Raw genomic sequence first — 24923 nt, 5'->3', positions numbered from 1 at the left:
AAGGGCTGAATGAAGATATAAAATGTTCGTGGGCATTCTTGAAATACGAGAGTTCGTAGTACTTGTCGAGCGAGCTTGTAAAGCCGAGGAGCTTAGAAAAGAAAAACAAAAGTTGATGTGGGAACCGGAGAGTTTCGTAAAAGATCCTCGGAAAGTCTCTTCAACAGCATCAAGAAATTTCGAGATGATGTGGGCTGTCTAGAGGCACTTCGGCCTTTTAGACGAGATCGTGATCGACCCTCGTGGGTACACGAGGCACTTCGGTTGCCGTGTTGGGAATGAACGTCGAGATAGAACGGAGTGTCGAGATTGTGGCAAATGGCATTCGAAGTTGTAGATTCCGTGACCGCCTCTGTTACAAGTGCGGATCAGTTGACCACTTCATTAAAGATTGCCCAAGGTTGTCTCGAATGAATGTAGATCGAGTGGGAACCGGGCGCTACCATCGCCGAGGTAGACCATATAGAAATATGGGCAATGCTAGTGGTGGTCGAGAGGATCTAGAGATGCTACGACCAGATCCGAGGCTCGCGCTCCTGCTAGAGCTTATGCTATACGTGCCCGCGAGGATGCTTCATCGCCAAATGTTATTACGGGTACTTTCACTCTCTTTGATACTAATGTGATTGCTTTGATTGACCCTGGTTCCATTCATTCTTATATATGCGAAACCTTAGCATCTAGTAAGACTTTACCTATTGAGTCTACTGAGTTCGTAATTCGGGTGTCAAATCCTTTGGGTCGTTACGTCTTTGGTCGACAAAGTGTGTAAGAAATGCCCCTAGTAATTCGAGGTTCCTGCTTTTCCGCGGACTTGATGCTTTTGCCGTTCGATGAATTTGATGTTATTCTTGGGTTGGATTGGTTGACCGTGCATGATGCGGTTGTGAATTACAAAAGCAAGACTATTGATTTGAGATGCGCAAATAACGAGATGATCCGAGTTGAGTCTACGGACTTGAAGGGGTTACCAGCTGTAATATCATCAATGTTGGCCCAGAAATATGTAAGAAAAGGGTGCGAAGCATACCTTGCGTATGTACTTGATGATAAGGAGTTAGAAATAAAACCCGAATCTGTGCCGGTGGTTTGTGAATACCCGGATGTTTTTCCCGAAGAATTGCCGGGTTTGCTACCTTTGATTGAATTCGCTTACAACAATAGTTTTCAATCAAGTATTAAGATGGCGCCTTACGAGGCTTTGTACAGGCGTAAATGCCGTACACCATTGTTTTGGACCGAGCTCGGTGAAAACAAAATTTTCGGAGTGGATTTGATTAAAGATGCTGAACAGAAGGTAAAGGTAATCCGTGAAAGTCTAAAGGCGGCCACAGATCGTCAGAAATCGTACTCAGATTTGAAACGAAAGGACATTGAGTATCAGGTGGGAGATAAAGTGTTTCTTAAAGTTTCACCGTGGAAAAAGATACTCAGATTTAGCCATAAGGGCAAGTTGAGCCCGAGATTCATTGGACCGTACGAAATCTCCGAACGAGTTGGCCCAGTTGCGTATCGTTTGATTTTGCCCCCTGAACTCGAAAAGATTCACAACGTCTTCCCTGTTTCAATGCTTCGACTCCGTATTAGTCTGATCTGTCGCACGTAATTAGTCCATCAGAGGTTGAAATTCAAGCCGATATGAGTTATGAAGAAGAACCGATTCGTATCCTAGCTCGTGAAGTGAAAGAGTTGCGAAACAAAAGGGTTCCGCTAGTGAAAGTGTTATGGCTCAAACACGGGATAGAAGAAGCTACTTGGGAACCCGAGAACTCTATGAAAGAGCGATATCCAAACCTATTTACGGTAAGATTTTCGAGGACGAAAATTTCTAAAGTGGGGAGAGTTGTGACACCTTAAACGACCCTAGTCGAAATGTGGTTTTGGGACCACAAAACCGAGGCATAAAAAATAATTTAATATTTATTTTATTGCCTATAATGTGTGTTAACCCATGTGTGACATTTTTTATGCTTTGATTTAGAGTTATAAATGTGAATTTCACTAGAAAGGACCTAGTAGTAAACTTTGAAAGTATGGTGGGGAAATGTGTGATGACTAATTAAAGCATGCATGCAAAACAATGGACTTGCATGTCAAATTCCCCCCCCAATAGCTAGTGGCCAGCCATGACAAGGAATTATGGGCAAAATTCATGTCATGAAACATGTTTGGTAAGTGGGTTATGTTGGAATAAATAAAATAAGGAGTATGGAAAAAAAAAAAATGTGCGTGCGTGAAGGCTTCTCCCTCCCCATTGCCGTGTAGGTAGGAAAGAAAACAAAAAATTTTGTTCATCCATTTTCACTCTCTTTTTGGCCAAAAATACTAAGGATAAGGAGGGAGTTTTGCTTCATACTTGGTTTGGAAGAGGATTAGGAAGAGGTTGGCTATACTTGCATCAAGATTAAGGTATGTTTGAGGTTGTGCCATGAGATTCATGCATGTTTTTAGTTGCTAGCTTGATGTTCTTGTTAGCCCATGGTTCAAATCTTTGTTATGCCATGGGAATGAAATTCGGCCAAAGTGAATATGGTGTTAATGCCATTGCATGCTAAATATCAAGCTTGATAATGATACATGTGATGGAGGATTGAGGATTCTTAGATTTTCTTTTAGCATTTTTTTTTGAATGAGATACTAAGTTCTTTGTTTTACCATGACCAAATTGAAATGGTATGGTGTTGTGGTATTCACCATGTTATATCCATAAGTATGATTCATGCATGTTGCATGGTAAGTAAGATTTAAGCTTTGGATATGTGTATATATTTGGATATAAGCCACTTGAGAATTCGGCTCTAGCATATATATATGTATATATGTTCGCATTACGATGTATTGGTATGACATATATGCTATTTCAAGGTGTATATTTGCTTGTGATGATGTTTCGATTATGAAGTAAATGAGAGATGTGCAATGAGTTACGATATGTAATGCGTTAGTAGTAAAATGTATGCTGTTTTTGTGTGGTATTATGTATAATTGGCCTCAAATTGGACATGTATATTCGCCACATGAGGGGAAATTGTGTGCATGCATTCGGTTAGAGGCAAGCATATTGATGCCTATTCTTGGCTTAGAAAATTCGCTAAGAGGAATATTAACTAATGTGTTGAGTTCGATTCATGATTTCGTATATATGCGACTTTGATGCCTAATGAGTATATATATTGGCTAAGTATCTTGAATTCCTCTTCGATGCTCACATGATAAAACCAATTTATTTGTTAAATTAAGCTCAAGAGCAAAGGGAGCTAAATCCGATAAGGGAAGGAAAAAGTCGTGGAATAGCCGTCGAAATCGCTCGACCACGTCCGAGGTAAGTTCTTGAGCAATAGAGATTAAATTTGAATTGATTAGATCATGTTTAAAGCAAATTAAAATCATGTTTTGTGTGTGGCTATTGAGCCGAAATTACAAATGTGATAAGTGACTTGTGTCTGAATTTTGCTAATGAAAATGAAATGTGAATGTGTTATGGTTTATTGATAAATGTACATGGTTATTCGAATGATATCCGGCTAAGTCCCAAGGCTTTGTGCTAAGTGACTAAATCCGACTAAGATCCGACGGCATACGTGCGAAGTTACTAAATCCGGACTAAGATCCGAAGGCTTTCGAGCAAGCTACTAAATCCGGGTTGAGTCCCAAGGCATTCGTGCGAAGTTATCAGAATCGGGCTATGTCCCAAGGCATTTGAATGTGTAGCCATATCCGTTAAACTCAAGATACGTGATTCAAGAATGAATGAACTCGCTGTAAAATTTCAGCTAATACGCTTGAAAATTCCAGCAACGAGGTATGTTCGTATGTGCTTTGGAATAGTTGATTCTCTTGAATAATATTCGCTCAATCGAGAAATGAGCTTTGGCATTTGGCTAAGATGAACCCTTATGTATGAATATAGGGGTTGGAATGTGAAATAAGTATGATATTGAGAATTTGTGCATATGAAATTATCCGTTAGCTATATGAATGTTATGCTTTTGTTGTGCTGGAATCCTTGCTCTAACTTACTAAGCATAAATTGCTTACTCCGCTTTCTATTTCTCTGTCTATAGATTTTGGCTCGTCACCATCGGACTCGGATTTCGGAAGTCAAGTCTCCCACACTATCAAAGTCCCTTTCGTATATATTTTGGTTGGATTTTGAAATGGCATGTATAGGACTACCCTTTTGTTGCGTTTTAAGTACTTTTGTGATGTATGTGTGTACGACCATGCGAAAATGGCTCGTAAAAGTGGAGTATGGCATTAGACCATTTGTGCTTATGTATATATGTATGGTTTTATGATGTGACTACGGACTGAATGGAAGTGTGAGCAAATGATCAGCCATTGGAATGGCTAAAATGATTATATGTGGACCTATGTATGACAAAACTTTAGTTGGTCCATAGAAACCACGAAATAGGTAAGGTTTACTCGAAAAACAGATGCTGACAAGAGCAGTGGTATGGATTTGAAAAATCACTAAAAATTGTAGGAATGGAATTAAATAGTGAATAAATTATTTAAATGAACCTTGATGAATCTACTTTCATATGGAGGAAATGAAACGGTCATATGAATTATATGTTAAGAGATATTAAAGTTCTCGTGAAACAGGGACAGAACAGTTTCGGATCCCTGTTCGACTTTAGAAATTTATTTTAAATTAACCAGAGATAATTATGAGTCATGCCATATATGTATAGATTCCTCTCTGAGTCTAGTTTCTATAGAAATAAACGGCGATCAGCATTGAAGCCCTGTACAGGAGATATCCAATTCAGAACGCATGAAGGTCAAGTAGTCGATCCCTGCAACAGGGAGACTTTAACTAATAAACTGTACTAATTGGCCCGACCAAAATTCTAGAAAAAATATGTTGATGGAATTATGAGTCTAGTTTCGGGAAAAATTACGAAACTGATTTTCGAGCTTTAAAACTCAAGATATGATTTTTGAAGCGACAGTGATGCAGTAACCAGCTAGTCTAGAAAATTTTTATGGACTGTGAAAACAATTTAGCTGAGTTTGTGTGCACCTTGTGTTCGACTCCGGTAACGGGCTCAGGTACGGGGTGTTACACAATTTGCCCAGGCCCAATAAACAAAAAACAATAATATACCCAAACCAAAAATTAAAAAACCCTAGCCCAAACCTAATAGGCCCAAAACTCTAAAATTTTCAAAAAAAACCTAGCCCCTAGTTCTACTACCTCCTCTAGCCTCTGCCACTGCCAGCACCACCCTCGTCACATCAGCCACTTGCTCCATCGCCACCATCACCACTTGCAAAACAAAAGAAGAAAAGACAGACAAAGCAGAGAAGCAATAGAAATAAAAAAAATTAAAATGTATTTTGGCTATAAAAGCCACAAAAAAATTCATGTAGAGAGGTTCTTTTTTAAATCAATAAAAAAAAAACAAAGTTCACAAAAGAAACAAAGCAAGAAACGCAGAGAAAGAAACTGAATTAGATTAAGGTGGTTTTTTTATTTTTTCTCTTTTTTCAATTCTGTTCTTATATATACACATATAATAAAAAAACACAAAAATGAGAAAAGGATTACCTGTTTTTCGATCGCCGGAGAAAAAAGAAAATTTTTGACTTTTCGGCTGCCGTAGACGGAGGCACAGTCTTTGGCCACCGGCGGTCGATGCGGCGGCCGATGACCGGAGCCTTCAAAGGGGGAGAGGGAATGAGAGAGTTTTCTCAGTTTTTTTTTAAAAGAAAAATGCAGAATGAAATTTTTTTAAAAATTTTAACTTTTATAAGGATCAGAAAAGACGCTGTTTTGGTCCATTGCCTTCAGCGCCAAAACGACCTTGTTTTGAGTTGGATCGGACCGACCTAACCCAAACCGAACCGCCTAGGATCCCCGTGTTTTTGGACGAAGGGGCTATTTGCGCCCTTAGTCTTTCCGCTTTTGAGGCTGGTTACAATTAGATCCTATCCTATTTTTTTATTTTTAATTTTGCCACAAACTTTCATTTTTCTTTCAATTTGGTCCACCTTGAAGCTGCGCGCTTTAGAGGGTGGGATATTTCCTATTTTGGTCATTCTTTGTTATTGGCGCGTTTAAATTGGTCCTTTTCCTTTTTATTTGTTTTTTATTCGCCCCAAATTTTTGTTTTAACATCCAATTTAGTACTTTTTTATTATTTTTTCTATTTTATTATTAAATTAATTATTGTATTATTATTATTATTATTATTGTATTTACTTATACGTTATCGTTATTTGTATTAAATTAATTAATTTTGCATTATTATTACAATTATTTCTTTTTATATCTATTTACCTAATATCTTTAAATACATTTATTTCATTTTATCTCATCATTTTATTATTTATTTATCCATACCCTTTTATAATTGCAAACTTTAGATTGTTCATAATTTCTTTTATTATTAATATTATTCTCATTATTAACATAATTTTTTAATTTATTTTACACAATATCTATTTGCCCATTCGTTTAATATTAGTTTTTTTAGTTTCAAGTTTTCAGTTGACTTACCATTTTTTCATTTTTATTTTCGGCTTGTTTGTTTATTTTACTTTATTTTCGATCTTATATATTGTCTTTTATATTAACGCATTTATCTTGTTATGCATATTAGCACCGTAATTTATTTTTACATTTTATTACCAAATTATGTTACATCTTACACGATACATTAAATTTTGTTTTTAAAATAATCGATACTTCGCATTTTGAAATTTGAAAAGTCATTCCCTAACTTACAGGATTTCGATTTTCTCAATAAACCCGGATAAACAGACTTTTTTTTTAAAAAAATGTGATCTTTTAAAATAATCTCGAGATTCACGAAAGGATCATTTTCTAACTTACGGAATATGGTTTCTCTCTAAAATCGAGATAATCAAATGTCTTTTAAAATAAATTTTTTGGCGTTTATTCTCGTTTCGGGGATTTAAGACATTGTGTCATAACTTACGGGACGTAATTCTTTTTTCTCGATTAACGTAAAATATGCCCTTTCTAAAAAAATTTCAATATTTTAACAAAGGATCGTTTAAATCTTTTCAAGATTTTCAATTCTCGACACTAAAGACACTAAGTAATCAACTAAGAACCAATTTTGGGCGTATCGAGGGTGCTAATCCTTCCTCGTGCGTAATCGACTCCCGAACCCATTTTCTAGATTTTGTAGACCAAAATCATCATTTTAGTAAATTTAAAATGATTAAATTACGAGGTGATCTGATCATACCTAAATAAAAGGATTGGTGGCGACTCTTATGTTCGTTTTCGTTTTCAAAATCAAAGTCGACTCCTTTTTCAAAAAAATGGTTTCGATAACTTGGCGACTCCGCTGGGGAACCCAAAATAAGTGAGTCAAGCCACGAGTTGATTACTTTTTGTCTCTTTGTCAAAAATTGAAAACTCGGTTTAAATTTACAATCCTTTTATTGCATTTCATCTGTCTTTGTTGCGATCTTCATTATTTTGGTTTATAATTGCTTTACTGGATATATTTCTACACATTGCATAGTATAATCGGTCGATTTTACCCTTTTAAGTGGGAGTAAGAAGCTATTCCTTTGTGAGGTCTTCACCTTTGTATAGGATAGTGGAAACACAAAATTTTATATACTTTTTCATACCCAATTTTCTTAAATTCATGCAAATTCGGTTAAATTCTTGTCAAAAAATAATTAAATATTATAAAATAATTAAGTCATGTTAAAAATATGAACATGGTGAATATATTTAATTTTATACTTAACTTTGACTATTTTCGACAGATTCGTGCAAAGGGTGAAAATTGGCTCGGCTGACACTGTTGAAAGCACAAAATCGAGAAGCAATTTGAAGTATCGAGGCACTTTAATTTCCAGCCTAAGACGGTCCAAAAATGTGTATTAATTCATAATTTAATTTATTTTAATTTATTCCCCATTTAATTTGGGTTAAATAAATTATTTTTAATTATTTATAGAGAAAGGGTTCAGTCGAACCGCACTGGTCGAGCTAGATTGAGTGAACCGAACCAACCACTAAATGGGCAGCCCAGAACCGTCCATATGCTGACCCAAATCAGCATTTTAGTTGATTAAATATTCTTGCAAAAAGGCCCTCAAAAGACTTCTAAATTGCATTCAAACCCCACCTTAAATTATGGCTTTGTAGATTTGCCCCAAGTTTAAAATAGCAAAGTTGAAACTCTCAACTTTGCCATGTGTGTGGCCGGCCAAGGGAGGGCTCTTTGGCTGCTGGAATTTGCTATTTTTAGCAGCCACAATCAGCTATAAAAGCCACCCCTTGCTGATCATTCAAAGCATCCATCACTTCACATCATTCTCTCATTCCCTCTCTCACTTTCCTCTCATTTTTTTTTCCATTCCCTCTTGTTCAAGTGCCGATTTCTTCTCTTGGGAAAGAGGCTCTTATCAGCCATTTGGAGCAGCAATTTACGTGTTCATAAGCCACTTTGATAGCCAAGGCCAACGAAGAACGAAGAGTGGAGCAACTAGTCAAGCCACGGAAAAAGACCGGATTTGCTTCTTGTTCCCTATCTTTTTAAATTTTGTTGTTGTTTTGACGAACATGGTTATGAATATTTATGCTATTGAAATGGTTATTTTAATCAATTCAGCTTAAATTATGTTTGTGTTGGGTTGATTATATTTTGCCTGCTTGAATTGTAAAAATCGTGTTTATGTTGTTATAAGCCTCGGTAAGATGCTTGATTAAGTAAAATCATGCCTAAGTTATTCTTGCGTTACGACTGTGAGGTAACTAATGAATTAATTATTTAAACGGATTGCAATTGTAATTAATTGACACAGTACTTAATCGTTTATTCTTCTAAGGAAGCTGAAGGTTAAATTAGCAATGTATTTGGCGATAGTATTGCCTTGCATAACTTGCAAGATTATTGTGATTAAATTGTTCAAGGTAGGGATGCCTTGTTACTTCACATAGTCTTTTATATGCTTATTAGATTTTATTAATCGTTTGAATTGACATAGGGATATGCAAGAGATTGGTTCAATTTAATGAGTATGTATGTGCAATAACATGCTTGCTTGCTAGAATCTATTTAGTCGGTTGAATTGACCTAGGGATATGTCAAGAGATGAATGGATTTTTGTATGTAAATTTGTTCATAAGTTAGCAAATTACCGGGTTGCTGTGAATTTATTCGTAACAGTGTAAACATGAGTTTAGTAATTCTGAGTTCAAGAAATATAATTAATCCAACACAAGTATGTTACATTGATTAAATCTTATTTGAAATCGTGCACTAGAACTCTTTTGTTTTATTTAAATCATTTACTTAAGTTTTTAAATAGTTTTTGCCCATCTTCTAAAACCAAATTATTTTTACTTCACCAAAGTGTTTTACAATTAATTTCATAAATAATTCTTTTTACAGTCCCTGTGGGTACGATAACTCGACATTTACTTGTCACTTTATTACTTGTTGCGATTGTGTACACTTGCACATTTTTTTTGTCGTTCCAAGATTTTGGCGCCGTTGCCGGGGACTATTTTTAAAAAAGTCATTATTTGTGAATTTGTTAGTCATACATTTCGGTTTATTTTTTTGTTTAATTTTGAACTTAATTAATTTTTCTTTGATAATTTCAGGTGTTTATGAGTATTGACCAGATTATTGACTTACTCCCTGTAGACCCTGAGATAGAACGAACCTTTTGACAGCGAATAAGACAAGCGAATTAGAGAAGGACTGAAGGAATGAATTTTGAGAATATGAATCAAGGAAATGGAGCAAACCTTGTTCAAAATCCTATCCTTATTACTGACGATAGGGATAGAGCCTTAAGACAATATGCCGTGCTAGTATTTAACGATCTTAATCCGGGCATTAGGAGATCGAAAATCGAGGCACAACAATTCGAGCTAAAGCCAGTCATGTTCCAGATGCTTCAGACAATGGGCCAATTCAGTGGAATGCCTACCGAAGGTCCTCATATTCATTTAAGACATTTATGGAGGTGAGCGATCTTTCAAATTAGCTGGAGTTACCGAAGATACATTACGATTGAAGCTGTTCCCGTACTCACTAAGGGACAGAGCTTGATCCTAGTTGAATTCATTGACACCAAACTCAATTTCTACATAGCAAGAGTTAGCCAAAAGATTTCTCATGAAGTATTTCCCGACTAGCAAGAATGCTAAGTTGAGGAACGAGATCACTACCTTCAAAAAAATGGAGGATGAATCCTTGTATGAGGCATGGGAATGATACAAAGAGCTATTACGAAAATGCCCTCACCACGGAATCCCACATTGCATCCAACTTGAGACATTTTATAATGGTCTCAATGCTCACACGAGAATGGTAGTGGATGCTTCTGCTAACGGTGCTCTCCTTTCTAAGTCTTATAATGAGGCTTACAGAATCTTCGAGAGGATCGCCAGTAGCAATTATCAATAGCCGACCAATCGAGCTGCGTTAGGAAGACGAGTCGCTGGAATACATGAAGTGGACGCTCTCACTTCACTCGCATCTCAGGTATCTTCAATTTCCTCAATGCTTAAGAATCTTACTAATAATGGGTCTAACAGTTTTGCAGCCCAACCACCTCACCAATTTAAGAGTATAGCCTGTGTTTATTATGGGGAAGGACATTTGTTCGAAGAATGTCCACCAAACCCCGAATCCGTATATTACATGGGTAACCAGAACCAAAATCGAGGAAGGCAAGGACTGCAATCCAACTTCTACAACCCATCGTGGCGAAACCACCCGAATTTTTCCTGGAGTAACCCTGGAACCAGTAACAACTACGCCCAACCTAGACCAACTCAGCCGCCTAGTTTTTCCCAACAAGTTTAGAAACCAGCTCAGGCTGAATCATCCAATAGCTTAGAGAGTTTATTGAAGGCATACATGGCGAAGAATGATGCCTTAATTCAAATCCAAATAGCTACATTGAAGAATCTAGAAAACCAAATGGGGCAGCTTGCTATTGAACTCAGGAACCGACCACAAGGTGCTTTACCTAGTGATACGGAGAATCCAAGAAATCTGGGGAAGGAACATTGTAAAGCGTTGACATTGAGGAGAGAAAAGACAGTAGAGCCTAACACTATCGAAGCTGAAAAGGAGTCAGCTGATGCTCAAGACTCAAAGGAAGTTCAACCTAGTGTTGAAATTCCAGTTACACAAGAACCAGAATCTGCAAAACCCGATAAGGTAATTCCAGAACCAGCTAATTCTGATAAACTAACAACTCCGTTAGATGCAGAATTGCCGCAGAAAACGAATCAACCAGTTCTAATAAAGAGACCTCCACCACCATACCTCAAAGACTTCAGAAGAAAAAGCAGAAAATCCAATTCAAGAAATTCCTAGACGTACTCATGCAACTTCATATCAACATCCCGTTGGTTGAAGCGCTTGAACAAATGCCGAACTACTTCAAGTTTATGAAGGATATCCTGTTCAAAAAATGAAGACTTGGAGAATTTGAGACGGTAGCACTAACGAAGGAATGCAGCACATATCTTCAAGAAAAACTACCCCCAAAGCTGAAGGATCCTGGATGTTTTACCATCCCTTGCAACATTGGAGCAACATATTATGGTAAGGCATTATGTGACTTAGGTGCGAGTATTAACTTGATGTCTATATCAATATTTAGAAAGATAGGGATAGGTGAAGTTAGACCTACTAAGGTTACACTTCAACTAGCAGATCAATCATTAGCACATCTAGAAGGAAAAATCGAGGACGTATTGGTATGTGTAGATAAATTTATCTTTCCTGCTGATTTTGTTATCCTAGACTTTCAAGCAGACAAAGAAGTGCCAATTATCCTAGGAAGACCATTCTTAGCAACCGGAAGGACCCTTATAGATGTTTAGAAGTGCGAGCTTACGATGCGTGTTCAGGATGATCAGGTAAAATTTAATGTTTTTAAGTCTATGCGATTTTCTGACACAATTGATGATTCTTCTGCAGTATCTGGTTTAGAGGATTTAATAGTGGAAAAGGAGCTCAACTATGTTGAAGATCCATTGGAACAAATTCTGACATCAGATCCTCCAAATGATGAAGAGAAGAATGAATATTTAACTTTGTTAGAAGCTAATCAAAGGGGATTTAATTCACAATCCCGCTTTGAATCATTGGAGTTAGAGAAAAGGGAGCATGCCCAATCAAAAGCGTCAATCAAGGAGCCACCTAAGTTAGAACTAAAGGTACTACCCTCACATTTGAAATATGTTTATTTAGGTAACGCTTCTACTTTGCCTGTGATTGTTTCAGCAGAATTAACTACTGAGCAAGAAGAGAAACTCATCTTGGTGTTGAAACAATTCAAGAAGGCTATCGGATGGACCATAGCCGATATTCGCTGTATTAGTCCATCTGTATGCATGTACAAGATTATCCTAAGATGGAAAAAAAGGGACGATTGATGGACAACAAAGACTGAACCCCAGTATGAAAGACGTGGTGAAAAAGGAGATTATCAAGTAGTTAGATACAGGTATCATTTATCCCATCTCAGATAGTTCGTGGGTAAATTCGGTCCAGTGTGTGCCAAAGAAGGGAGGTATCACAGTCGTAGAGAATGAGAATAACGAGTTGATACCAACTAGAACAGTTACGGGATGAAGGATTTGCATCAATTATCTGAAGCTGAACAAGGCAACTAGGAGAGATCATTTTCCTTTGCCGTTATTAGACCAGATGCTAGATAGACTCGCTAGGTGAGACTATTACTATTTTTCGATGGATACTCGGGGTATAATCAAATTATAGTAGCACCAGAAGATCAGCGCTAGACAACGTTCACCTACCCGTACGGTACATTTGCATTTAGACGCATGCCATTTGGTTTATGTAATGTACCTGCTACATTTCAAAGATGTATGATGCCGATTTTTACTGACATGGTTGAAAAGTACTTGGAAGTTTTTATGGATGACTTGTCAGTGTTCGGAGATACTTACGATGATTGCTTAGCCAATCTAGCTAAGGTACTAAGACGATGCAAAGAAACAAACCTAGTACTTAACTGGGAAAAGTGCCATTTCATGGTACGAGAAGGGATTGTTCTAGGGCATCGGATAACGAGACATGGAATCAAGGTAGATAAAGTAAAGATAGATGTTATCGAGAAACTCCCACCTTAAAATCTGTAAAGGGTGTTAGGAGCTTCTTGGGTCACGCCGGGTTTTATCAAAGATTTATTAAGGACTTCTCCAAAATTGCTAAACCTTTATGCAAATTATTGGAGAAGGACACGACGTTCAAGTTTGATGATGAATGCTTAAATGCTTTTAAGGATTTGAAGAGTTGATTAGTTACGGCACCCATAATTGTCACACCGGACTGGGATCTACCATTTGAATTAATGTGTGACGCAATCGATTTCACGATAGGAGCTGTCATGGGCCAAAGAAGGAATAAAGTTTTTCATCCCATCTACTATGCAAGCCGGACTCTTACAAGAGCTCTACTGAACTATACAGTAACAGAAAAAGAGTTACTTGCTATTGTATTTGCTTTTGACAAGTTTCGATCTTACATTGTAGGTACCAAAGTAACTATTTATACGGACCACTCAGCAATCAAGTACTTACTTGCCAAGAAAGATGCTAAGCCGAGACTAATCCGGTGGGTGCTTCTACTTCAAGAGTTCGATCTAGAAATTCAAGATCGGAAGGAAGTAGAAAACCAAGTAGTAGATCACTTGTCCAGATTAAAGCCTTAAGAAGGGAATTCTCCTATTATACCAATTCAAGAAACGTTTCCAGATGAACACATACTAAAGGTAAGTCATGTCCATAGTACCCCTTGGTTTACTGATATTGCTAACTATTTAGCTTGTGGTTTGATGCCAATTGATAAGACTTATCAACAAAGGAGAAAGTTTCTTCACGATGTTAAGTACTATTTCTGGGAAGAGCCATATTTGTTTAAAAGGTGTGCAGATCAGATGATCAGGAGATGTGTGGCAGAAGATGAAGTACAAAAGATTTTATACCATTGTCACTCAGCTCCGAGCGGGGGACAATTCGGAGGTACTCGTACGGCGACCAAAGTATTGCAAGCCAGATTCTTTTGGCCAAGACTATTCAAGGATGCATACACGTACGTAAAGAGTTGTGACCGATGTCAAAGGGTTGGAAATATCACCAACAGAAATCAGATGCCTCGAACAAACATCATTAAGGTAGAATTGTTCGATGTATGGGGTATTGACTTTCTTGGTCCTTTCCCTCCATCTTTTGGTCACAACTATATATTGGTAGCAGTAGACTATGTGTCCAAATGGGTCGAGGCTGAAGCTTATCCGACAAACGATGCTAAGGTTGTAATTAAGTTCTTGCAGAAACACGTGTTCACAAGGTTTGGAACCCTAAGAGCAATCATTAGTGATGAAGGGTCCCACTTTGTGAACAAGTGGTTAAAATGGTTGTTAGACAAGCATGGAGTGAAACACAAGGTTGCAACAGCTTACCATCTGCAGATGAATGGGCAAGCTGAACTGGAAAATAAAGAGACCAAAGGCATACTTGAGAAGGTAGTTTGCCCAAACTGACGAGATTGGTCCCTAAAGTTGGATGATGCTTTATGGGCTTACCGAACAGCATACAAGACACCTTTAGGGATGTCACCTTATAGGTTGGTCTTTGGGAAAGCATGTCATCTACCCTTAGAGTTAGAGCACAAGGTTTACTGGGATCTTCGACAATTCAACTTGGATCCTAAGCTTGCTAAAGAGAAATTGATGCTCCAACTCAATGAGCTAAAGGAATTCCGGCTATTCTCCTAAGAAAATGCCAAATTACTCAAGGAGAGACTTAAGAAATGGCATGACCAGCACATTAGAGTTCGAGAATTTGAAGCAGGTCAGAGAGTTTTGTTATTTAATTCCACACTAAAGTTCTTTCCAGGTAAGCTAAAATCACGTTGGTCCGGTCCATTTATGATTCATCGCGTCTATCCATACGGAGTTATCAAGCTCCAAGGTAAAGGAGGTAATTTTCAAGTTAATGCTTAGCGCCTGAAACACTATTAGGGAGATAAGATTGAACGGAATGAAATTTCGTTCATTTTATCGAATATTTAAAATTTTCTTATTCTCCGTTTTAATAAAAGATTTAGAGCATATTTTCGAGATTAATATGTTTAAATAAATTCTGTCTGGGAGATTGGAACTTAAGTGGGACCGCTTGTGACCCCTCCAATCTTTCTTTGGAATTGATTTTAACATAATTTTCCTAAAATGTATTCTCCAAATAGAAATTTTACTCTTTGAGTTTTCTAAATAAAAAGGTCAATTTTGACCCAAGTCTTAAATTGCAACTCAATTCCAAATTTTCAATAAGTCTAGGGACTTAATTGAAGTATTTTTAAAATTTAGTTGCTCTTTTCATAAATAATAAAAACTATATGCCTCTTTTGTAAATATTTCCAAAAGGCTTCTAGAATAATTTTTTAGTTTAAAAATGATAATTATTAATATATAATTATACTCGTTATAATATATATCAATTATTATCAATTTTAGGATTTTATTTGATAAATTTTTATAATAAGATGATAATCTTTAATATATAATTCTATCTATTATAATTTATATATTAATCTTTATCAATTTAGCATAAAATTAGGATCTTATCTTTGTTTAAATACATTAAATAGCAATTAGTAATTTAATATGCTTATATCTAATTATTAATTGTTGCTATCTTTATATAGGATTAGAACTTAGAATTTTTATTAATTAGATTGTTTTAAGAATTCTACTCTAATTCTTATTTCTCCCCCTATAAATACCACCCATCTTCCTATTCATCTAACACTTAAAACCCGAAGCACCAAAATACCAAAGTGCCGAAACCCCAAGCAACAGCAACACCAAGCAGTCGGCTCCATCGCACGCACATCCTCAAGACCCAACACGCGTTGCTGCCTCGAAAGCCTCAGCCACCAAGCCAGCCTTCACCCAGCAGCGATACCGACCCTCCACACCATCCTGCGCAGGCCTAAGTCCTACCTGCTGCCGAACGCCGGTGTTGCTGATTGCTATCAGCCCTGCTACGCATCACTGCTCCCACACGCACCACGCCCACACACCCTAGCTGCTTGTGCAGCATTCCTCTTCCATCCACCCTAAGCCACAAACCCTCCAACTCTTCTTTTTAATTCTCATCTTTTTCTTCATTATTATTATTATTAATTTCTAGAGTTCTTATATTTTTACAAAAAAAGTGGTAAGACCTAGTCTCTCTTAATTTTTAATTTTAATTTTATTTATTAATGTTTCCATTAATTGAATTATTAATAATTTTTATTAAATTTTATTGAAAAACTAATTTTTCCATCTTATGATCAGGTTAAACATGCCTCGTAAGAGAACTTGTGCTTCCGTTCAAATTGATGAAACACAAAACAAATTCCACTGTGAAGACGCCAAAGTGAGATACGAAAGTACCTTCAAAAATCAACAGATGCATCCAGAAAAAAGCTTCACTTTAAAAGAGAGCAACTACTGAGACTTTATTGCATGTATTCGTCAAGTTGCTGAAACCCTCAATTGGGAGTTGTTTTGTGAAAAGAGACCTAGTGTGGATGAGGAACTAGTTCGTGAGTTCTATGCAAATTTAACTTCAAGCGATACGACAGAAGTTCCAGTTCGTGGAATCAAGGTACTGATAAATTCAAATGCTATTAATGAGTTCTTTGAATTACCAGATTTCGAAAACGATGAATATTCCACATTGATAAGCAATATCAAGCCTAAAAATTTGCAAGAAATTCTCGAGGAACTGACAGTTCCAGGTTCTACATGGACTGTGTCAAAACAAGGAATCCACACTTGTCGAAGAGAATATTTGACGCCACTCGCAAAGGTATGGTTTTACTTCATCCAATTCAGCCTTATGCCTAGCTCACATGGGACTACAATCTCATTAGAACGAATGGTCTTATTATACTCGATCCTAACTGGTAAGACCATTGATGTGGGGAAGATCATCTTGAGGGAGATACGAAATTGTGCCATTAAACGCTTTGGCCCTTTTCATTTCCCCTTTACAATACAATTCTATGATTGGAAGCTGAAATTCTTGCAAATGTAAGGAAGACAGGGTATAGCCAATGCACAATCACGGATTGGGACCTTTACCGAGTAGTTGGAGACTCAGTTCTACAGCAACAAGTTGAAGTAAGTGAGGAACCAGAGGACCCTGATGAAGAAGAAGATCCCACAATGCAATCATTTGAAATCCCTGATAAAGTAGAATCAATGGAGCCAGAAGCTGACCTGATGCTGAAACTTCAATGTTTAGAGCTCAACCGCCTAGCCCAGACCTTCGAGATGAGCTACCAAAATTGATGGACTTAATGCAACATATGCAATGGCAGCAACAAGCCTAATAGAGATACTCAAAAATAAGGGATGACTCAATGAGAAGTGCTTTTAAAAAAATATACAATGACCCATTTATTTTTGTACCTGAGTTTCCAGATTTTATATTTGAACCATGGAGTCCATTATCAAAAAAGAAGCGAAGCGATTCATGCAAAGGCAATAATGATGGAGCAAAAGATGAGTCAAATTCAGAAGGGTCTGTAAATAAATAAATGGGGGATCTTGACTTTATTTTATTTCTGTTCTTAGGTCATTTTAGGATTAAGTTTAATTAGGAATCTTTTATTTTTTTTGTTGTATAATAAAACAAGAGAGGGAAATCACTAATAAAATGTGAGCAAGTCACAAAGTATAAAGTGTGGCAATAGATATATACATGTCTAGGATTGGATTTAGAAAGAGCTTGGTACTTAAGCAGTCAAATTGACTCACCTCTTCTTTTCTAAAATCCTACCTGGTGTATAGTATCTGTTCACTTTAAACAATGAGGACATTGTTCATTTAAGTTGGGGGGACTGAAAATTTGAATTATTTCCGCTCAGAATAAAATTATTCTTTTAAATTATGATTAGGATATTTTGTTAAAAAATTTGATTTTTGTTAAGTATGTTCAATTTAAGTATAAATTAAGTTCTGTTATCTCAATAAATTATTATGTTAGCTTAATAATGACATGAATGTATTTTTAATAAAGCATGCAAATTCGTACCATAAAATTTTTAGTCTTTAGGAGAGTTAGGTATGCATGAAAGTTTAAGTCTTTAGAATTGACTTAGTAGTTTCTTGAGGCGAAATCCTAGGGAGCATGGAACGTTGGAAATGATTTAGGCAACTGTTCTTGGACCGTTTGAGCCTTTCAAGCCCACCATGGTAAAATTGTATCCTTTGAAACCCAGTTTTGAGACTATATGGCCTAATTTTATTTCGACCCTTACAATAATTAACGATTACTTTTTGCTTAATGATCTTAAAATTGTCCCAAACACTAGACTCAGTAATATTCAAGATGTACTTCAAAAATAAGTTTGGGGGAGTTGAAAAGAAGTATCAATTGCTCGAGAATTGCAGTACACAAAGTAAGTGCTCGTGTAAAAAAAAAGAGAGAGCACATGCATTTGAAAGAGACGTACAAAAAAGCATATAAAAGTCAAGTTGGTGTATCAAAGGTAAAAACTCCAAAGGTTCGATTGAGGCTTATTCTAGGGTTTTTAAACCAAATTTATCCATCTTTTACCTACCCCTAGCCTAGCCCCGTTACAACCTTGATAAAGACCTATTAATTCAAAGTCCTCATGCTACCTATATTAGTGGAGAGAAATTGCTACGACCAACATATGAAGACATAAGTTAAGCTTAATGATTGCAACTTAGTCTTGAATAAAGGAATAAAAATCAAATTGGTAAGGGTTAACATGTCTTGTTACAAAAGCATTTAGTCTAAATTTTGCTATTATAATAAGTTGTTGAATTTAATTTGAACAATGTGTATACTTAAGTTAGCATAATCATCAGATTTCTTGTTTTTGAGCATAAGTATTTTCTATCCATAATTTTGAGAAAAATTTTGTTCTAAAGGAATTTTTCAAAGGTGTTACCGAGAAATTCTTTTCAAAATTTGTGCATTACTCGGTACGAGCAATGAATTAAGTTTGGGGGTATGGAAACACAAAAATTTATATACTTTTTCATACCCAATTTTTCTTAAATTCATGCAAATTTAGTTAAATTCTTGTCGAAAAATAATTAACTATTATAAAATAATTAAGCCATGTTAAAAATATGAACATGGTGAATTTATTTAATTTTATACTTAACTTTGACTATTTTCGACAGATTCGCGCAAAAGGTGAAAATTGGCTCGGCTGACACTGCTGAAAGCACAAAACCGAGAAGCAATTTGAAGTATCGAGGTGCTTTAATTTCCAGCCTAAGACGGTCCAAAAATGTGTATTAATTCATAATTTAATTAATTTTAATTTATTCCCCATTTATTTGGGGTTAAATAAATTATTTTTAATTAATTATGGAGAAAGGATCCAATGAATCAAGACCGGTCGAGCTGCATTGAGTGAACCGAACCAGCCACTAAATGGGCAGCCCAGAACCGTCCATATGCTGACCCAAATCAGAATTTTAGCTGATTAAATATGCTTGCAGAAAGGCCCTCAAAATACTTCTAAATTGCATTCAAACCCCACCTTAAATTATGGCTTTGTAGATTTGCCCCAAGCTTAAAATAGCAAAGTTGAAACTCTCAACTTTGCCATGTGTGTGGCCGGCCAAGGGAGGGCTCTTTGGCTGCTGGAATTTTCTATTTTTAGCAGCCACAATCAGCTATAAAAGCCACCCCTTGCTGATCATTCAAAGCATCCCTCACTTCACATCATTCTCTCATTCCCTCTCTCACTTTCCTCTCATTTTTTCTATTCCATTCCCTCTTGTTCAAGTGCCAATTTCTTCTCTTGGGAAAAAGGCTCTCATCAGCCATTTGGATAAGTAATTTAGGTGTTCATAAGCCACTTTTATAGCCAAGGCAACGAAGAACAAAGAGTGGAGCAACTAGTCAAGCCACGGAGAAACACCGGATTTGCTTCTTGTTCCCTATCTTTTTAAATTGTGTTGTTTTTTTGACGAACATGGTTATGAATATTTATGCTATTGAAATGGTTATTTTAATCAATTTAGCTTAAATTATGTTTGTGTTGGGTTGATTATATTCTACCTGCCTATTCTTGCATTACGACTGTGAGGTAACTAATGAATTAATTATTTAAATGTTTTGCAATTGTAATTAATAGACACAGTACTTAATCAGTGCATATTTATTCTTCTAAGGAAGCTGAAGGTTAAATTAGCAATGTATCTGGCGATATTATTGCTTTGCATAACTTGCAAGATTATTGTAATTAAATTGTTTCAAGGTAGGGATGCCTTGTTACTTCACATAGTCTTTTATATGCTTATTAGATTTTATTAATCGTTTGAATTGACATAAGGATATGCAAGAGATTGGTTCAATTTAATAAGTATGTATGTGCAATAACATGTTTGCTTGCTAGAATCTGTTTAGTCGGTTGAATTGACATAGGGATATGTAAAGAGATGAATGAATTTTTTTATGTAAATTTGTTCATAAGTTAGCAAATTACCGGGTTGCTGTGAATTTATTCGTAACAGTGTAAACATGAGTTTAGTAATTCTGAGTTCAAAAAATATAATTAATCCAACACAAGTATGTTACGTTGATTAAATCTTATTTGAAATCGTGCACTAGAACTCTTTTGTTTTATTTAAATCATTTACTTAATTTTTTAAATAGTTTTTGCCCATATTCTAAAACCAAATTATTTTTACTTCACCAAAGTGTTTTACAATTAATTTCATAAATAATTCTTTTTACAGTCCCTGTGGGTACGATAACTCTACATTTACTTGTCAATTTATTACTTGTTGCGATTGTGTACACTTACACATTTTTTCCATCGTTCCAGATAGCAGATCTCTTTCGGGATACATACGTGCCTATGTCTTCGTGAGATTTTATTCTCCGTATAGCCATAGGGAAATGTATTCCCCTAAATTGAACTTGGTCCATATGAGACTATAATGGGTGAGTATCAAGAAATCTGCTAGTTCAGATACGCTTACTTTAGAACCAAATCACATATAGTGAGCCCTAAGAGCCTACCCTAAATAGAATTGCACTGAACCTAGTGGTTACCCGAGTAGGTGCTTTACTTATTATTCTTCACTTGCTTTAAATTGTGTATGAAGTACTCACTTGTTTTGTTTTACTGTTATCATAATTGCATGACATTTTCATCACAAAAAAGGTGTTGATTCACATTCAGTTTCTAAATAGATAACTTGTCATGGAAAAGGGGTTTCTTGATAAAATGGAGGAATGCGGCCGTCCGGATATGGGCTGAGACAATGCAGCAAGAGAAGGGTGATAGTTTTACAGAGGGTACGTGTTAGAGTTATGAGATTTTACCCTTATCAACGTAACCCAAAATAATCTTCAAGAGATGAAAGAATTATGGGATCAATGGAATGATGAGATCAAGCAACTATTCTACTGTAATTATGGTGATTTTCCCTATCTACTAGATATCAAAGTGGACAAGTATTTATTCCGAGCTCTTGCCCAGTATTAGAACCCTACTTATAGTTGTTTTACTTTTTGAAAGGTGGATTTAGTACCTACTATGGAAGAGTACACGGCCTTGCTCCGTTGCCCGAAGATTCAAATTGACAAGATTAATTCCAGAGCTGCCAACGTCCCAACGTTCTTAAAAAAGCTGATGAACATCACCAGAATGAGCTGAACACTGGGTTGCAGCCCAAATCAAGCAGAAAGGTGATAGTAAGTTTATTCCTTAGAGAAATTTGAGAGATTTGACCCTATCACATCCTGAGGTAAAGAAAAGGGATGATGTCTTCGCGTTAAGCATTTACAGATTGGTTATCTTCCCTAAGGCTTTAGAGCATATAGATGAGGCGGTCTCCGATATATTTGACCAACTTGATAAAAGGGTCACACCTATTCCTGCAATTTTGGCCAAAACTTTTAGATCCTTGAACGCATGCCGAAAGCGGGTGAAGGAAAATTTATCGGATGCGCACAACTCTTACTAGCGTGGTTCCATAGCCATTTTTGGAAAGTGGAAAAGGTCTCATATCGAATCTTTTCTAAAGGCTATTCTTTACTGAAAGAGTTAGTGGCTATGCCAAGACGAGATGATATTGCGGAAGATAAATGGATGATGATTCTCTGAAATCTATAAGACAAAGACGTCGAATGGAGAGCCCCTTGGATGGTCCCTGATGAGATTTTATACCGGTGTGGAGATTTTGATTGGGCTACCCTACTTGGAATATGGGGGGCTGCTGGGTATGCTTCTCTGCTTGTGTTAAGACAATACAGATTAAAACAGTTTACGCCAGCAACACAAGGGTTAGCTCAGTGCGAGTTTGTATACAAGGGAGATAATTACAAAAAGAAAGTTCATGAAATATCGAACGCCTGAAACTAAACACACAGAATAAAAAGGTTTGTAGCAAACCCGATGACTACCCCTGAGTATGACCGGTGGTAGGGACAGAAAATCAACGACAACATCCTTATGTCAGACCAAGAAAACACCTGATCAATGGAAGAACACTTTTAGGTGATCCCATCTGAGCTAGAGATCATCAAACAGGATTTTGAGAGGAAGAGTTTAGAGCTAGAAAAAAGGACAGAGCAATTGGAGGAAGAAAAAATGCAGTTGGGACTGGATGTCAACGTCTAGAAACTAGAAGCCGAGAAGTTGAGAAAGGGAAAGTGTAAGGCTAAAGAGGATTTGGACAGTTTGAAAATAGATTACAAGAAGCTACGGAGGTCAATAAGAATTGTTGGTCTGGGAAAAACATCAGAACAATGGCGGTAAGAAATTAAAGAGGAAAATAGTAGAGCCAGTCGGTGGGAAAGGAAATTCCAAGATACTCAAGCACGAGAAGACGTTCTGCAAGAGAGTTTGGTAGAGAAGGTGGGGCTAAAAACTCAGGTGTCAGAGTTAGAAAGATCCCTACATAAGTATCGTAGTCGTAACTTTGTAATCAAGTTAAAGGCTAGTCAGAGCAAAATTGAAGAGCTAAAAGAAAAGACAGAAGAACTCAAAACCGCGCTACAAAACTGTGAACTTCGAGTTGAACTCCTAGAAGCAAATAATGAGCAGTGACAAGAGCAGCTTCATCGATCTCAGGACCAGGTCAGGGATAGGGATTATGTCATGGGTGCAGCTTTGGCTCAAGTACGAGAGGTGGCTGATCATTTACAAACCTTAGCAGTCTAGGTTGACGTACTGAGTTCGAAATACGAGTCAGAGTCAAATCAAGGCCGAGAGTTAGCTTGGCTTCTTAGGAAGGTCAAGGCCTTAAGTATTAGGGTAAGGCCTTATATGTAATCTATTTTATGTAAAGAAATTTATTTTCTAGAAAAGTTATTCTAATGAAATTGAATCAGAATCAATGTCTTTTTTTACATGCATTTCATGCATTAGCATTACATTGTATCATATGCATTAAATCTCACAAAGAGACCCTAAAATCATGGCAATTACCTTGGAATATCGTTATGGTACACAAGGAAAAACTAAAGCAATGGACCAAAGATTGGAAAGATTAAAGCAAATGCAAAAAGAAATGCAATATCAGCTGCAAATACAGATGCAAGAACAATTGGTCAAAATTAAACAAGACATGAGGGATCAGATGCTAGAATCCCAAAAGAATGTTATGAGCTAATTAACCCAGTTGCTGACTAGAGGGTTAGAAAAAGAAAAAAGCCCTATGGTCAATTCCGGGGATGATAATGAGGACCCTACTTATCCTTCAGGCTTTACCTCAACAAACACTCAAGCACAACCGAACGCATATCTACAAAGGGTGTCTGTTATCATTAGGTCCCAATATCAGACCAGTACCTTGGCACCAACATGCTTTCCGACAAGTTCAGGCTCTAACCAGGAGACCATCCAACAAATCTTTTTGTCCCTGATCTTCATGATATTGCAGAAATAGAAAAGGTAAGAGTGGAGCTCCCAAAGCAACTTGAAGACCGATGCAGATGACTAGAAGTGAAATTCAAGGCATTTGAAAGCTCTGATTACCATTATGGAATTGATGCTAAAGACTTGAGCCTGGTTCCAGATCTAGTTCTCCTGTCCAAGTTTAAGACCCTAGAATTTGAGAAATATAATAGGACCAGTTGCCCTGAGGCCCACATTACGATGTTCTGTCGGAGGATGACAGGATATGTTAATAATGATCAGTTGCTAATTCATTGTTTCCAAGACACCCTGATCGGGGTTGCGGCTAAATAGTATAATCAATTAAGCCGTGCCCAAATCAATTCATGGAAGGACCAAGTACAGGCCTTCATGAAACAATATGGTCACTTAACAGATATGGCACCCGAAAAAATCACACTACAAAACATGGAGAAAAAGCCAAGCGAGAGCTTCAGGCAATATGCTCAAAAGTGGAGGGAACCATGCAAGTCCAACCACCTCTGCTAGAAAAGGAAATGACAATACTCTTTATTAATACCCTGAGGGCTCCATTCATTAATCACATACTGGGAAGCACAACTAAGAGTTTATCGGATATAATAATGTCTGGTGAGATGATAGAGAATGCAATAAGGTGTGGAAAAATAGAAGCCGATGAAAACACCAGGAGAACTGCCCCGAGAAAGAAGGAAAATAAGGTAAATAATGTGGTCCGTATGACAAGGGCTATTCAAAGCCGATTACTGTAAGTTAGCCAAGGGCAGTGGCTACTAGCCATCAAGGCCCCCCAAAGTAAGAATCCAACACAAGGCGAAATACGGAGAAACTCCAATTTACACTCATCCCAATGACGTATAGGGAGTTGTACCAGAATTTGTTTAATGCACATGTAGTATCCCCTTTCTACCTAAAACCTATGCAACCTCCATTCCCCAAATGGTAATATGCAAAATCCCAATGCGAATACCACTCAAGAATCACAGGACA

At 36.8% G+C, this 24923-nt stretch overlaps 1 non-coding gene and 1 pseudogene across 1 annotated transcript; one reads left to right on the top strand and one right to left on the bottom strand.

Annotated features, from left to right (window-relative positions):
* Positions 1 to 10163: 10163 nt before the first annotated feature.
* On the bottom strand, positions 10164 to 10270 carry LOC128293497 (small nucleolar RNA R71). Its single transcript, XR_008283678.1, has one exon. It is a non-coding gene; the product is annotated as a small nucleolar RNA R71 (small nucleolar RNA).
* Positions 10271 to 10880: 610 nt separating this feature from the next.
* LOC108475070 (uncharacterized) lies at positions 10881 to 17346 on the top strand (annotated as a pseudogene).
* The last annotated feature ends 7577 nt before the right edge of the window (positions 17347 to 24923 follow it).

The sequence above is a fragment of the Gossypium arboreum genome, chromosome 5 (assembly GCF_025698485.1).
Source record: "Gossypium arboreum isolate Shixiya-1 chromosome 5, ASM2569848v2, whole genome shotgun sequence".
NCBI lineage: Eukaryota > Viridiplantae > Streptophyta > Magnoliopsida > Malvales > Malvaceae > Gossypium > Gossypium arboreum.
This window is presented reverse-complemented; position numbering and strand designations above follow the sequence as displayed.